The sequence below is a fragment of the Ipomoea nil genome, unplaced genomic scaffold, assembly GCF_001879475.1.
Source record: "Ipomoea nil cultivar Tokyo-kokei standard unplaced genomic scaffold, Asagao_1.1 scaffold1317, whole genome shotgun sequence".
NCBI classification, from domain to species: domain Eukaryota; kingdom Viridiplantae; phylum Streptophyta; class Magnoliopsida; order Solanales; family Convolvulaceae; genus Ipomoea; species Ipomoea nil.
The window spans coordinates 4,188,689-4,204,892 of NW_017617745.1; the positions used below are offsets into that span (position 1 = coordinate 4,188,689).

The window sequence follows — 16,204 nt, forward strand, 5'->3', positions numbered from 1 at the left end:
TATGATAAACTCACAGTTGAAACTATGTAAGTAAACTCGTAGAATTGATAGGGAAAACTCTATCAACATTTCATGCCAGTAACCTTATATTCCAACAACATTATAGGGTGAAAAATTATACCAAACATTCTTTACATATCTTAGCATTACTTGTGACATGCCGGAAAACATAACCAACTTTTGATGAAAAATCATAATGCAAGACTTGTTGGTTCACAGGCAGTGCCTGAAGCACATGCTACCCCTCATAGGGGGTGAAAGGTAACGTGGTAGAGGGAGGGGTCGAGGAGATACTAGTGGGTCTTGTCGAGGACGAGGAAAAGGAAGAGGCTTCAACAATGTTGATGATCATGGACAAAGACGGGATACTAAATCATTTGCACAAAAATCAATTGAATTTCAACAAATCACTCGCCATAAACAGATTTATTATAAGTGTGGTTGTAATGGACATTGGTCTCGTATCTACATACCCACCCCAATAAACTTGGTTGAGACATATCAAATAGTGCAAAAAGGATAAATCGATGAATGAGATCAAAGGTGAATCACATCATGTTGCTGTTGTGCTTGAAGCAAACAATCTACTGAATATTGATGATGATGCTTTCTTAAAGGCTGAGCTTGAATACTTCGTAGATATTATATATATATATATATATATATATATATATATATATATATATATATATACAAACATATATATACAAACATGCGGATTTGATGGGGCCGTTGGATGATACGATTGGGTGGTTAGGATTTGTTGATGGGTTTGAGTCGTTTTATTTCCTTTTCATATGTTTTTATGTTAGGGGGTAATTATGGTATTTGACTCAATTAGTAACCTAGTCAGATTTCTCTATCAGTTTCACGCGCCCGTATTTTTTGCTTTGTATTTATTTTTATCGCTCTCTTTTCGTAGAAGGTGAGGTGACGCCGTTGATCACTCGCATCATTTGGTCAGCATTCCATCATCGTTCTTCACGTAGCAATGGTCGTCGGTGGGGTCTGGGGTACAGCGAAGTGTCGGGGATCATCTATTCGGAGGTGTCGGCCGAGGTATTTTTTTTTTCTTTTTTGCGGTTTTCGCATTTTTTTTTTTTTTTTTTTTGTGTTATTGTGTTCTGTGTTTGTGTTGTTGTTTTTGTTTGGGTTATGCAGACATGTCGGCAACCTAGTCGTCGTGTGTGGTGGGGGTGTTGTGGGCCTGCCGGGTTGTGATCGGAGTTTGTATGCATAGGTTTTTTTCTATTTGTTGTTCTTACCTGTTGTCAATATTGGGTTAAATTTTGCCAATTTATTTTTCTGATGTCTTTTTTGTCCAGTTTTTTTTTTTTTTTTTTTTTTTTTTTTTGGCGTTTTGATTTCGACATTTTAAATATATGTTCTGTTTTCCCCATATACATATTGTACTTTGGTAATTTGGTATGCCTCAGATGAATGCCAAATAAACAATACTAAGATTGGATTACTCCATGAATGCCAAATATACATATTGCTTACTACTAGATTGCTCTAAGGACCATGAATGCCTCAGATGAATGCACTTTACTTACTACTGTGTTGAAACTAAGTAACCTAATGTCAAAATTTATTATTTTATAGTGCAAAGTTATATTATTAAAAAAAAAACAATACTAAACTATTCCTAGGATTGCATGTTTCATTGTGATTAAGATAATAATTAAATTTGGTAATTAGTGAATCTCTGCGAATAGTACTGTATTCAATATGTATATATTATTGCTTACTATTGTGTTGAAACTAAGTAACTTGAGGTCAGAATTCATTGTTTTATAAAACAAAGCTATATTATATACATAAATAAAAAAAATCATTAGTTATTCAAATGAGAACAAATTCTAATTAATGTCTTAATTAGAATTAATTTAGTTGTCAAAGCAAGGAAAAAACAAAATTCATTGTTTTATAAAACAAAGCTATTATATATATATATATATATATATATATATATATATATATATATATATATATATATATATATATATATAAAACAAATCATTAGTTATTCAAATGAGAACAAATTCTAATTAATGTCTTAATTAGAATTAATTTAGTTGTCAAAGCAAGGAAAAAACAAATCATTAATTTTCCTGGGGTCATATTTGTGTTTCAATTGCGGTGCACTATCTGTTTGTTGGTTTTATACATTTTTTCCTTTCTAGGTGTCTGTTTATATATCTTTTAATGGTTGTTTTGGATTAGTTGGCTGTTAGTGCACACACTTTGAAGTTGGTGTCCACATACCTATTTGCCTTTGTTTTTTTTTTCAAGATTTATGTTGTCTGTTGAGATTGGTTTCTCCCAGTTTTGTTGCACACTGTTTCTTCGTGCACATAGTATCACCCACTGACGCACACTGTTTCTTCTGCAGTTCGACGGCGAGGTGTGTAGAGAGATATATGAGGCCATAAAGTTGCTAGTTGGGATAAAACAATGGCCTTCTAATTGTGCTCTTGATGGTGAAGTTCTGACTAGTTCATTTTTTGGGAGAACTTTGTTGATCCTGGGTTAGGCATGTTGTTAGCGTAGGATGTTAACTTTTTGACAGTTACAATATCATTGCACCTACTGTATCTATTTGGTCTTTTGGATGCACATTTAATTCGTAATGCTATTTTCCTTTGTTTTGATCAGTGATTATATCATCGCCCGTACTTGTATGTGGTCTCCATTTTTGAACATAATGTAGTTATGTGGGTGCATATTGTTCATGTATGCCTATGAAATAATGGATGTATCATTTGGCTCATTATATACATGTGCACAAGTTGGTTATGAGTATTGGACATTAGTGGTGTTCTGTCTAAACGTGTGCACATCACCACACATCCGTATGAATTACTATGTGATTCCTAGAAATCCCAACCACCAAATATTAAAATCATGCCATTTCTGTTACTGAACACACATGATTATTAAAATGTACACTATACTGAATGACAGTTCTGTTTGTGCACACACAGGTGATAAAAAACTTATAGCTGTGTTATTTTGTTCTTAAATCTGCATGTGCACACACCTAGGAGCATGTGTGCACACAAAATATCTCAAGTTTGTTATTCACGCACTAAAGAATATGAACTGTAATACATTTTGTAGTTTTCAACTACCAGGTACTGTTTCCTTCAATTTATTCAATTATAAGTCATTTTATTTATTAAAAAAAAAAACAAAGTTAGTACTGAACGTGGTCTTTCAGTTCTAGTTGTGTTATTCGGTCTTAAAACTACTTGCGCACACACCTAGTAGCCTCTGTGCACACACAGACACACAATATCTCAAGTGTGTTATTCATGTACTAAAAATATTAACTGTAATAAATTCTGTATATTCCTGCATGCAAGTACATTCAACTACCAGGTACTGTTTCCTTCGATTTATTCAATTATAACTCAACAAATAGATCTGCAGTCTATTTAGTACGCACTACATGTTCTACTATTTCAAAACGTTGCCCAACAAATTGTTGAAATTTTTTGGTCGCATTCTGGTCTCCAAAGCTTTGTACCATCTGCGGAAATGTCCATTACACATTCATCTAGCCCACCAACATTTTGTTCGCCACCTATGAACCACACTAACCAAACAAATCATTATCATATTGTTACTAGAAAGTATTGTGTCAATTAAATGTCTGCCTTAATTACTTGTAATCACGCAACGGTAGGACGGAATTTCCGTCCAACATTTAGTGTCGGTCGGAACCTCCGTCCAACGCGCGAATGTTGGACGAAAATTCCATCCAACTTTTTGTCCATCCCTATTTACGACAGAAAGTTGTGATTTTTTTCAAATTACCGACCAACATTATTGTTGGACGGAAATAGCAAAATTTCCAGCAGTGACATATCCGACCATGAACGCACACATTACACAATTTAATGTGACCTGTGTCATTCGAAAACTAACAACATACCCTTTGACCTTTCTAGTTTGTCTACTAACATTTGACCATGCACACAGATCGTTCACTATATGCACACAATTTGATATGGTTTAAGATGTGTACTGTGCATTCCACTGTCTAAGTGTATGCATAGTATTTTTATAATCATACTTCATTCTTTACCCAATGAATAAACATTCATCATTCTTAATAAAAAGAGCATATACATTTCCACAAGATATTAGATTATATTAAACAAGCACTAATATAGGTAATTTATATGATCATAAGATGATTGAAACCATTTAAATTTTTTTAATTTATTAAATTAAACTTTTTCTGACCTAAAATAAAATTTAAAAAAAATCATGAATATTAGACATAGTTTAACCTAGAACAAATCTTAATCCAATTGCCACCAAGACTCCACTTATTAATATTATTTTAATTTGGTATTATGTTTATATAAATAATGTCTTTGATTTCAGTCTCTAATTTTCTTACATATGGTATAAGTTTGAATTATAACTTTCTTACATATGGTATAAGTTTGAATTATATCTTTCGCCCTGTTTCGTATAGCTAGTTTATAAGCTAACTTAATACTGAAAGCTTAAAAGTTGTTAGGTCTAGTTTATTTTAAAACATTACTTATATAGTTTTTGAGATTGTTCCTTTTAATCGTAATCATAGTTTTTGAGATTATTCCTTTTAATCGTAATCAAAGATGTTTTCTTGTCTCTCGTTTCTTTTCTGATAATAATTTTTGAATTAATTTAAATATAACATGATAACAAAAATAAAAATAAAAATAATTTATGATCCCTACATACATACATATTGAAAGCTACCCCTTAACATCCATACCGTAACCATTTTTACTTTAATACTTCTTCAATCATATAATTAATCGATTACACAGTGGGAAGCACATTTGACATGCACACAGATCGGTCATTGTGTGCATACAGATTGATATGGTTTAAGATGTGTGCATTCCACTATCTATGTGTGTGCACAGTACGATTAGTTGCAGATTTGTAAATTAGCATTCGTTTATTCAGGTCTTTACCCGTGATGACACCCAATTCGAAATTTCCCCTTTTTCTATATGTGGCCAGTGCCATACCTCGTGTTCAACTATTCAATTTCCCATATCCCTCAGTTTCTTGATTTTTAAAACCTTAAATCTCTTCTAAAGTTGAATTTACAATAAACAATGCAAACTAATGTAACAATTACACTACTGCTTCAATCGGTCAGAAGTGCTTACCGCTTTTTTTCGTCGACCCGTCGATCTTGGGACACTCGTGGTGATGTCGTCATCCGCTGCCATATGTGTTACAGAGGCTAATTAGAATTTGGATGCTTTGTCTTTTTTTACCCCTTATAAACCATCTAATCGTAAATGTTGTGTGATTATTGTCTAAATCTGAGCCGCCTAAACCCCATAATCCTGTGGCCACATTTTGTCCATACGTTTGTATTTTAAGGAAGTTTGCATGTGAATGCAACCCAATATATATATATATATATATATATATATATATATATATATATATATATATATATATATTGATGTCACTTCAAACGCAGTCATGTCTTAACGTGCGGTCAATGAGGCAGCACCATTGGGTATGTAAAAACGCACCAATAGTGTTAAAAAGCGCAAAACAATGAAATGCACCAATGCACCACAAAACAAACACCACACTCAAAAAATCACCATACCTCTCCACACCTAATAGGGTTAGCTCGGACAATAAATGTATTTGTCCGACCTGGTCCATACCCAAAAGATTTAAAAACAATGGAGTTTTTTATATTGAATTTCTTTAGTTATGAATTATTGCATTTATCAATGATCGATTAAAAGATTGATTAGGGTTGGTTAAACCAAGCAATAAAATATTGGCACGACACTTCCAACATTCTCTAAAAAAAAATAGTAAATTCTTTCTTCATCTTATGTAATTCAAAATTATTATATTTGTCAATTGAAGTATAGTAATATAAAAGTAACAATAAAGTTGAATAAATTAGAAGACCATTTAAATATATTGATTAGGAAACACTACCCAATTGAAATGGAGGTGCAAGGAATCGAACCCCGTGCCTCTCGCATGCAAAGCGAGTGCTCTACCATATGAGCTACACCCCCGTGAAAAATAAATTCAAGGGGAACGAAATATACTCAAAAGGTATAACTTACTATAATTTATAAATTTATTATCCATCTAAGTATATGGGTGGGGCCAACACTACCCAAATCACATCGTACTTTAAGGGTTACAGGTTGGGAGTGCAGGGAATTAAAACATGTGGCTCTATAATGCAAGGTGAGCGCTCTACCATATGAGCTACACCTCCGATAATAATAAGGTGGAGAAAAAATATGTTATTTAAAAAGTGAAGAAGCAGTAATAATATTTGAAAAAGTATAAATTTTAATTTATATTTATAGAGACTTCACATCTTACTTCTTGTGTTGATGAAATGGAAATACAAGAAATTTAACCCATGCACCTCGCATGCAAAGTAAGCACTCTACCATATTAGTTTCACCACCTAATTAATAATAACGTAAGCATGCGTCAAACATATTTAAAAGCTTTGGTGTAAATATAAGTTAGAATTTCTTAAAATAAATTATGCAAGTTGGACCATATATAAATGTATAGGTGTCTGGTTAAGACAGAAAATGGAGGTGCAGGGAATTAAACCCAGTGCCTCTCACATGCAAAGCGAGCGCTCTACCAAATGAGCTACACCCCCATCAATAATAACGTAACGGAGCACTAATATTAAAAACGATCTATTTTGAAACACTATGTTCTCTCTCAATTTCTCTAAGTGGTGTCGAAAGACAAATTAGCATGACATCTGTCTGGTTATTATTTAAACTGGATTAGACTAGTTATGTTATTACATTATTGGTCTAATAGGGTTAGCTCGGACAATAAATGTATTTGTCCGACCTGATCCATACCCAAAAGATTTAAAAACAATGGAGTTTTTTATATTAAATTTCTTTAGTTATGAATTATTGCATTTATCAATGATCATTTAAAAGATTGATTTGGGTTGGTTAAACCAAGCAATAAAATTTTGGCACGACACTTCCAACATTCTCTAAAAAAAATAGTAAATTTTTTCTTCATCTTATGTAATTCAAAATTATTATATTTGTCAATTGAAGTATAATAGTATAAAAGTAACAATAAAGTAGAATAAAATAGAAGACCATTTAAATATATTGATTAGGAAAACACTACCCAATTGAAATGGAGGTGCGGGGAATCGAACCCGGTGCCTCTCGCATGCAAAGCGAGCGCTCTACCATATGAGCTACACCCCCGTGAAAAATAAATTCAAGGGGAACTAAATATATTCAAAAGGTATAACTTACTATAATTTATAAATTTATTATCCATCTAAGTATATGGGTGGGGCCAACACTACCCAAATCACATCATACTTTAAGGGTTACAGGTTGGGAGTGCAGGGAATTAAAACATGTGGCTCTATAATGCAAGGTGAGCGCTCTACCATATGAACTACACCTCCGTTAATAATAAGGTGGGGAAAAATTATGTTATTTAAAAAGTGAACGAGCAGTAATAATATTTGAAAAAGTATAAATTTTAATTTATATTTATAGAGACTTCACATCTTACTTCTTTGTGTTGATGAAATGGAAATACAAAAAAATTTCATGTAACACCCCCTCAAAACAGGCTATAATAAAAGTCTTAACGCTTGCAGATAACAAAACAAAACACTAGCACAGCGGAAGATAAAAGGTAACTGGATAACATAAAATACAAAACAGGGGTGTTATTCCACGCTTATCAACACGATAAACGCTACGGCAAAATTAATCTGCATGGTATACAACTATCCAAAAACTCATAGTCTAAAGCTAAATCGGCTCACAGGCCGTAAAGCAAGGGAAAGATACTACACTATCGGGCACTAGACATCGTGCTCGACTAGACATCACCTGTAAGAACACAAAGATAAACATGGGACGACGCCCGGTCAGCGAATAATGTTGGTAACCCACCAATACATGTGAAATAACATACATAAGTAAGGTATAAGCTGTAAAACCATTTTCGAAACGGAATACATATATATATATATATATATATATATATATATATATATATATATATATATATATATATATATATATATATATATATATATATATATATATATATATATATATATATATAAGTGTAAAACCTAGAGTCAAAGCCAACGTAAGACTCAACAATCTCAACAAACAACACGGGAACACATCCCAAGACCACAAGAACAACACGACTCACAAAAGAGTCAAGGCATGATCTATCATCACTCAATAGATCAAAACCCGACAAGTACAACGCGAAAGAATAAGACTCACACAACCGGCAACACATGCCTTTGTGACTACACACGTCACAAGAGAAGAACACACAACACCGGCTACAATAGCCCTCGTGACATCACCCATCACGAGTTGGTATGCCTGCCTTATGCCCTGTTCCAACCTTATGGCTACCCCCAACCTTGTATCTTCATTCCAACCATTACCTCCAGGACCCCTGTACTTCTTAGTCCAACCTTTTCCCTCCGGGACCGTCGTCCCCCACCAACAAACCACCAACAAACCACCAACAAAGCCACCAATTTCATAGTACACAAGGTACCGTACATACACATGGCAACACATGCCTTCCCAAGAAATATGTGGACCCATCACTCAGGCCACAACTCCATAATCACGTCACGGCCACCACGAGGACCGCTGCAATACCTTGGTGACTAGTGTCCCATACCACTAATCGTGCAATCCAGGTAAAGCCACACACACCACACCTCAACAGGAATCAATCAACGGATTACAACGAAGGTATGAAACACACTCAATCAAGGAATGAGTCACAACCCAACAACAACAACGATGAATAACACAAGTTATCATCAACCAAACGGAAGGTACAAACAACACACATGCTAGCATTTAGACATCAAACTAGCATGCTTATCAACGGGGAAACCAAAGATAGTTTCGAGGAACACACAAGACACTTCACAGTCCAACGAAACACAATGTTGAACACTTAGCACGATTCAAGACACCAAAATCCTACATGGAATCCTACCATATAGTTCTAGACATACGAAACATCAAGAAGACACTCAAATAGTTCCACAAAAGAACAACGGGAAGTCAAAAGACCAAATACCGAGTCAAAAGAATCAAGGGGAACAAATCCCCCATTCATCTCATCATGTTCCCCGCGGGTGGACCCACGGGTGGTGCCCCGCCTGTGGTTCCGCCCACGGGAACATCTCCCACGAGGCCTTGTACCTGCGGGTGGGGCGACGGGTGGTGCCCCGCCCGCGGGTACACGTCCTGTACCAAAACAATCCCTTCGGGGATTTTCAACTCCAAGCTCAAATTCAAGTCCAAAACATGCCAAATCTCACCAAATACAACAAAATGACTTGAATCAAAGGAAATGCCAAGCAATGGCACAAAAGAACCCTAAACACAAGCTCTAGATATGCATTTTCACAAGATCATGCATCAACACTCACATTTCATAGCAATACACAAGTAGAATCCAAGAAATCACATACAGGTAAGCAAAATAGGTTTTGTAGAGCATGGGTTACCTCTTGTAGACTAAAAGGCTTCACTTTGCACCTCAACAAGCTCCCCACAAGGTTCACTTTCCAAACCCACTTCAAGAACAAACCAAAAGATCATAAAGATCCTACCTTTAAGAAAAAGACACCTAAGATGGAACCAAAAACACAAGATAGGTTTAGATCTTACCCTCCTAGATGCTCAAATAGGTGAAAGGTTGAATCTTGGAAGCAACTCTTGAAGTCTTGGCAAGGTCTCAACTTAGCTTGGAGGAAAAGCTACTCACCTTTCTAGAGAGAAGGTAGAGCTAAATTTTAGAAAGTGTAACGGGTGAAATGAAGATGTCTTCTAGGTTAGGTTACAATACTAACACTTGGTGAAAGGTCAAGAATGCCCTTACTAACATTAGAAAGTGTAAGGAACAAGGGAACTCCCTTCAAAGCTCAAGGTACAACATGACTTTGAAGTTGACTAGTCAAATACTAGTCCCCAAGTATTAAAAATCAGGATTTTAGGAATTAATTTACAAATTGAAATAGGATTAATTACTCAATTAATCCATTAACTGAATTTGGATTTCGGGGTGTCACATCTAACCCATGCACCTCCCATGCAAAGTAAGCACTCTACCATATTAGTTTCACCACCTAATTAATAATAACGTAAGCAAGCGTCAAGCATATTTAAAAGCTTAGGTGTAAATATAAGTTAGAATTTCTTAAAATAAATTAAGCAAGTTGGACCATTGCTCTTGCGATAATTTATGCAAGCTGGACCATTGCTCTAGCGATAATATAAGCAAGTTGGACCATCTAAAAAATAAATAGATTGATTGATTTTGGAGTGTATTGACCATATATAAATGTATAAGTGTCTGGTTAAGACAGAAAATGGAGGTGCAGGGAATTGAACCCCGTGCCTCTCGCATGCGAAGCGAGCGCTCTACCAAATGAGCTACACCCCCATCAATAATAAAGTAATGGAGCACTAATATTAAAAAATGATCCATTTTGAAAGACTATGTTCTCTCTCAATTTCTCTAAGTGGTGTCAACACACAAATTAGCATGCCATCTATCTGGTTATTATTTAAACTGGATTAGGCTAGTTATATAATTACATTATTGGTCTAATATGGTTAGCTCGGACAATAAATGTATTTGTCCGACCTGGTCCATACCCAAAAGATTTAAAAACAATAAAGTTTTTTATATTAAATTTCTTTCGATATGAATTATTGCATTTATCAATGATCGATTAAAATATTGATTAGGGTTAGTTAAATTAAACCAAACAATAAAATATTGACACGACACTTCCAACATTCTCTAAGAAAAATAGTAAATTTTTTCTTCATCTTATGTAATTCAAAATAATTATATTTGTCAATTGAAGTATAGTAATATAAAAGTAACAATAAAGTTGAATAAATTAGAAGACCATTTAAATATATTGATTAGGAAAACACTACACAATTCAAATGGAGGTGCGGGGAATCGAACCCCGTGCCTCTCGCATGCAAAGCGAGCGCTCTACCATATGAGCTACACCCCCGTGAAAAATAAATTCAAGGGGAACTAAATATATTGAAAAGGTATAACTTACTATAATTTATAAATTTGTTATCCATCTAAGTATATGGGTGGGGCCAACACTACCCAAATCACATCGTACTTTAAGGGTTACAGGTTGAGAGTGCAGGGAATTAAAACATGTGGCTCTATAATGCAAGGTGAGCGCTCTACCATATGAGTTACACCTCCGTTAATAATAAGGTGGGGAAAAATTATGTTATTTAAAAAGTGAACGAGCAGTAATAATATTTGAAAATGTATAAATTTTAATTTATATTTATAGAGACTTCACATCTTACTTCTTGTGTTGATGAAATGGAAATACATGAAATTTAACCCATGCACCTCGCATGCAAAGTAAGCACTCTACCATATTAGTTTCAGCACCTAATTAATAATAACGTAAGCAAGCGTCAAGCATATTTAAAAGCTCAGGTGTAAATATAAGTTAGAATTTCTTAAAATAAATTAAGCAAGTTGGACCATTGCTCTTGCGATAATTTATGCAAGTTGGACCATTGCTCTAGCGATAATTTAAGCAAGTTGGACCATCTAAAAAATAAATAGATTGATTGATTTTGGAGTGTATTGACCATATATAAATGTATAGGTGTCTGGTTAAGACATGCCTCTCGCATGCGAAGCGAGCGCTCTACCAAATGAGCTACACCCCCATCAATAATAAAGTAATGGAGAACTAATATTAAAAAATGATACATTTTGAAAGACTATGTTCTCTCTCAATTTCTCTAAGTGGTGTCGAAACACAAATTAGCATGCCATCTGTCTGGTTATTATTTAAACTTGATTAGGCTAGTTATATAATTACATTATTGGTCGAATAGGGTTAGCTCAGACAATAAATGTATTTGTCCGACCTAGTCCATACCCAAAAGATTTAAAAACAATAAAGTTTTTTATATTAAATTTCTTTAGTTATGAATTATTGCATTTATCAATGATCGATTAAAAGATTGATTACGGTTGGTTAAATTAGACCAAACAATAAAATATTGGCACGACACTTCCAACATTGTCTAAGAAAAATAGTAAATTTTTTCTTCATCTTATGTAATTCAAAATTATTATATTTGTCAATTGAAGTATAGTAATACAAAAGTAACAATAAAGTTGAATAAATTAGAAGACCATTTAAATATATTGATTAGGAAAACACTACCCAATTGAAATGGAGGTGCGGGGAATCGAACCCCGTGCCTCTCGCATGCAAAGCGAGCGCTCTACCATATGAGCTACACCCCCGTGAAAAATAAATTCAAGGGGAACTAAATATATTCAAAAGGTATAACTTACTATAATTTATAAATTTGTTATCCATCTAAGTATATGGGTGGGGCCAACACTACCCAAATCACATCGTACTTTAAGGGTTACAGGTTGGGAGTGCAGGGAATTAAATCATGTGGCTCTATAATGCAAGGTGAGCGCTCTACCATATGAGCTACACCTCCGTTAATAGTAAGGTGGGGAAAAATTATGTTATTTAAAAAGTGAACGAGCAGTAATAATATTTGAAAATGTATAAATTTTAATTTATATTTATAGAGACGTCACATTTTACTTCTTGTGTTGAAGAAATGGAAATACAAGAAATTTAACCGATGCACCTCGAATGCAAAGTAAGCACTCTACCATATTAGTTTCAGCACCTAATTAATAATAACGTAAGCAAGCGTCAAGCATATTTAAAAGCTTAGGTGTAAATATAAGTTAGAATTTCATTAAATAAATTAAGCAAGTTGGACCATTGCTCTTGCGATAATTTATGCAAGTTGGACCATTGCTCTAGCGATAATTTAAGCAAGTTGGACCATCTAAAAAATAAATAGATTAATTGATTTTGGAGTGTATTGACCATATATAAATGTATAGGTGTCTGGTTAAGACAGAAAATAGAGGTGCGGGGAATTGAACCCCGTGCCTCTCGCATGCGAAGCGAGCGCTCTACCAAATGAGCTACACCCCCATCAATAATAAAGTAATGGAGCACTAAAATTAAAAAATGATCCATTTTGAAAGACTATGTTCTCTCTCAATTTCTCTAAGTGGTGTCAAAACACAAATTAGCATGCCATCTGTCTGGTTATTATTTTAACTGGATTAGGCAAGTTATATAATTACATTATTGGTCTACTAGGGTTAGCTCGGACAATAAATGTATTTGTCCGACCTGGTCCATACCCAAAAGATTTAAAAATAATAAAGTGTTTTATATTAAATTTCTTTAGTTATGAATTATTGCATTTATCAATGATCGATTAAAAGATAGATTAGGGTTGGTTAAATTAAACCAAACAATAAAATATTGGCACGACACTTCCAACATTCTCTAAGAAAAATAGTAAATTTTTTCTTCATCTTGTGTAATTCAAAATTATTATATTTGTCAATTGAAGTATAGTAATATAAAAGTAACAATAAAGTATTTTGAATAAATTAGAAGACCATTTAAATATATTGATTAGGAAAACACTACCCAATTGAAATGGAGGTGCGGGGAATCGAACCCCGTGCCTCTCGCATGCAAAGCGAGCGCTCTACCATATGAGCTACACCCCCGTGAAAAATAAATTCAAGGGGAACTAAATATATTGAAAAGGTATAACTTACTATAATTTATAAATTTGTTATCCATCTAAGTATATGGGTGGGGCCTACACTACCCAAATCACATCGTACTTTAAGGGTTACAGGTTGGGAGTGCAGGGAATTAAAACATGTGGCTCTATAATGCAAGGTGAGCGCTCTACCATATGAGCTACACCTCCGTTAATAATAAGGTGGGGAAAGATTATGTTATTTAAAAAGTGAACGAGCAGTAATAATATTTGAAAGCGTATAAATTTTAATTTATATTTATAGTGACTTCACATCTTACTTCTTGTGTTGATGAAATGGAAATACAAGAAATTTAACCCATGCACCTCGCATGCAAAGTAAGCACTCTACCATATTAGTTTCACCACCTAATTAATAATAACGTAAGCAAGCGTCAAGCATATTTAAAAGCTTAGGTGTAAATATAAGTTAGAATTTCATAAAATAAATTAAGCAAGTTGGACCATTGCTCTTGCGATAATTTATGCAAGTTGGACCATTGCTCTAGCGATAATTTAAGCAAGTTGGACCATCTAAAAAATAAATAGATTGATTGATTTAAATTAAGCAAGTTGGACCATTGCTCTTGCGATAATTTATGCAAGTTGGACCATTGCTCTAGCGATAATTTATTCAAGTTGGACCATCTAAAAAATAAATAGATTGATTGATTTTGGAGTGTATTGACCATATATAAATGTATAGGTGTCTGGTTAAGACAGAAAATGGAGGTGCGGGGAATTGAACCCCGTGCCTCTCGCATGCGAAGCGAGCGCTCTACCAAATGAGCTACACCCCTATCAATAATAAAGTAATGGAGCACTATAATTAAAAAATGATCTATTTTGAAAGACTATGTTCTCTCTCAATTTCTCTAAGTGGTGTCAAAACACAAATTAGCATGCCATCTGTCTGGTTATTATTTAAACTGGATTAGGCTAGTTATATAATTACATTATTGGTCTAATAGGGTTAGCTCGGACAATAAATGTATTTGTCCGACCTGGTCCATACCCAAAAGATTTAAAAACAATAAAGTTTTTTATATTAAATTTCTTTAGTTATGAATTATTGCATTTATCAATGATCGATTAAAAGATTGATTAGGGTTGGTTAAATTAAACCAAACAATAAAACATTGGCACGACACTTCCAACATTCTCTAAGAAAAATAGTAAATTTTTTCTTCATCTTATGTAATTCAAAATTATTATATTTGTCAATTGAAGTATAGTAATATAAAAGTAACAATAAAGTTGAATAAATTAGAAGACCATTTAAATATATTGATTAGGAAAACACTACCCAATTGAAATGGAGGTGCGGGGAATCGAACCCCGTGCCTCTCACATGCAAAGCGAGCGCTCTACCATATGAGCTACACCCCCGTGAAAAATAAATTCAAGGGGAACTAAATATATTCAAAAGGTATAACTTACTATAATTTATAAATTTGTTATCCATCTAAGTATATGGGTGGGGCCAACACTACCCAAATCACATCGTACTTTAAGGGTTACAGGTTGGGAGTGCAGGGAATTAAAACATGTGGCTCTATAATGCAAGGTGAGCGCTCTACCATATGAGCTACACCTCCGTTAATAATAAGGTGGGGGAAAATTATGTTATTTAAAAAGTGAACGAGCAGTAATAATATTTGAAAATGTATAAATTTTAATTTATATTTATAGAGACTTCACATCTTACTTCTTGTGTTGATGAAATGGAAATACAAGAAATTTAACCCATGCACCTCGCATGCAAAGTAAGCACTCTACCATATTAGTTTCACCACCAAATTAATAATAACGTAAGCAAGCGTCAAGCATATTTAAAAGCTTAGGAGTAAATATAAGTTAGGATTTCATAAAATAAATTAAGCAAGTTGGACCATTGCTCTTGCGATAATTTATGCAAGTTGGACCATTGTGATAGGAATATTTTTGTAAGTTTTGATGAGCCAAATGTATCTTTAGATCCCCTTTGTTCTTAAGTCTCTAGTACAAGCATCATAAATCAGAATATTGAAATCAGAAGGAATCTACCATAGGAAGAACAAAATTAATTTGAGAAATTAATTTTGGTCCTACGAGTATTCATCCGTGAAAGAAGCATAAAGCAATGGCGTTGCAAAGAATGACCAATTGAGCCTAACGGCGAAATGGTAGAGGTCCTTACTCTAAATGATCACACCTTAGATCGATTCCCCCCTAAGGACCTATATTTTTAAGGCAGATTTTTGATGGAGCTCGATGTGTGCTCAAAAGAGCACAATGTGTGCTAAAGGAGCACGATGTGCTCAAAAGAGCACAATGTGTGCTAAAGGAGCACGATGTGTTCAAAAGAGCACAATGTGTCCGAAGGAGCACGATGCTTATCAAAAGAGCACAATGTGTCCGAAGGAGCACGATGCTCACCAAAGGAGCACAATGTGACCAATTCTGCTAAGAAGCAC

The 16,204-nt window shown here is 34.2% G+C and overlaps 8 non-coding genes across 8 annotated transcripts; all 8 read right to left on the reverse strand.

Moving 5' to 3' along the window:
* Positions 1 to 7,195: 7,195 nt before the first annotated feature.
* On the reverse strand, positions 7,196 to 7,268 carry TRNAA-UGC. The gene has a single exon. It is a non-coding gene; the product is annotated as a tRNA-Ala (tRNA).
* A 3,180-nt stretch (positions 7,269 to 10,448) lies between these two features.
* On the reverse strand, positions 10,449 to 10,521 carry TRNAA-CGC. Its single transcript has one exon. It is a non-coding gene; the product is annotated as a tRNA-Ala (tRNA).
* Positions 10,522 to 11,037: 516 nt separating this feature from the next.
* Positions 11,038 to 11,110, reverse strand: TRNAA-UGC. The gene has a single exon. It is a non-coding gene; the product is annotated as a tRNA-Ala (tRNA).
* A 1,210-nt stretch (positions 11,111 to 12,320) lies between these two features.
* TRNAA-UGC lies at positions 12,321 to 12,393 on the reverse strand. Its single transcript has one exon. It is a non-coding gene; the product is annotated as a tRNA-Ala (tRNA).
* A 651-nt stretch (positions 12,394 to 13,044) lies between these two features.
* Positions 13,045 to 13,117, reverse strand: TRNAA-CGC. Its single transcript has one exon. It is a non-coding gene; the product is annotated as a tRNA-Ala (tRNA).
* A 520-nt stretch (positions 13,118 to 13,637) lies between these two features.
* On the reverse strand, positions 13,638 to 13,710 carry TRNAA-UGC. Its single transcript has one exon. It is a non-coding gene; the product is annotated as a tRNA-Ala (tRNA).
* Positions 13,711 to 14,475: 765 nt separating this feature from the next.
* Positions 14,476 to 14,548, reverse strand: TRNAA-CGC. Its single transcript has one exon. It is a non-coding gene; the product is annotated as a tRNA-Ala (tRNA).
* A 516-nt stretch (positions 14,549 to 15,064) lies between these two features.
* On the reverse strand, positions 15,065 to 15,137 carry TRNAA-UGC. The gene has a single exon. It is a non-coding gene; the product is annotated as a tRNA-Ala (tRNA).
* Positions 15,138 to 16,204: the final 1,067 nt, after the last annotated feature.